Below are 1,132 nucleotides of genomic sequence, written 5' to 3'. Positions count from 1 at the left end.
TTCTCCAAGAGCCTTGCCCTTTCTCTGCTTTTGTCTCAATTCCCCAGATGATCTCTGCTGTGCCCTTTGGGAGGTCAGCATCCTATATGGCCAGTTAGGGTGGGTCTGTCTTGTTCTAGGACCAGACTTAGTTTGATGTTGTCAGCAGCAGCTCTGAGAAGGCAGAGACTCTTTCTGTTTTGTTTACTAGACCCAAACACCTAGCACCGTGCTGTTCACATAAGAGGTGGCCAATTAGTATTTGTTGAATGAACCTTTGAAGTAGCACCAGGGAAACCTTCACTTGACCCTGCCTCATGTTGACTTCTAATTAGGGTTCAGCTTCAATGATTTCTTTGAAAATAGATGTGAATATGTTCTGAATGGAAACCAAAGTACTTTGCCTCCCATTTCCATGATCTCAGCTCACAAACAATAATATGGACATTCTTGGAAAGAGTCTTCAGTTAGTTTGAATAGTTTGTGGTTAAATAGATTTAAAAAAAAAAAAAGATCCCATATGGGCATTTAATTTGAAAGTCACTATAATGTAGAATAAAGCAGCGTGTGTGATTGACATTCTCAGAAGAAAGTTGTTCTGATGAACTGTGTCATCTTTTGATTTTGAAAAGGGAGAAGGAAATGATGTCAGCCTGCAATGTAAATGGGGGTTTGATATTTTATTTCCTAGAAGTGGGCAAAAGATGAGCAGTATTATTTCTGAAAATTGGAAAAATAAAAGGTTACTTGGAAAAGCCCAAGATTTGTGAATTTCAGCCTGCTTTCTTAAGCACAGAATGATGTTCCTTTTCCTTTGAGCTTTTCCAGGGTGCACTCTCAAGTGCACAGCAAGAAGAATTGTGCTATATCTAGTTAATTAACTCCGAGTGCTAATGTCTGAAGATTAGTGTCTTAACTTGCTCTAATTAAGTTCAGCAGATTCAAAGCCTATCTGAATAGAGATAGGATGGACATTTGCTTTTGGAGGAGGCAGTAAAACTTCTTTAGGTGAGGAAGCAAATGGGGATGTAATTTAGACCCTGGCGTCAGGGTGGTTATTGTTGTTTTTTCGGTAATGTTTTCATAGATGTCACCATAGTTACAGTGTCTCTCTGAATCACACACATATTCCAGAAAGGAAAATGAAGAAACT

This window comes from Canis lupus, chromosome 18, assembly GCF_011100685.1.
Source record: "Canis lupus familiaris isolate Mischka breed German Shepherd chromosome 18, alternate assembly UU_Cfam_GSD_1.0, whole genome shotgun sequence".
Classification (NCBI taxonomy): Eukaryota; Metazoa; Chordata; class Mammalia; order Carnivora; family Canidae; genus Canis; species Canis lupus.
Note: the sequence above shows the minus strand (reverse complement) of the source record.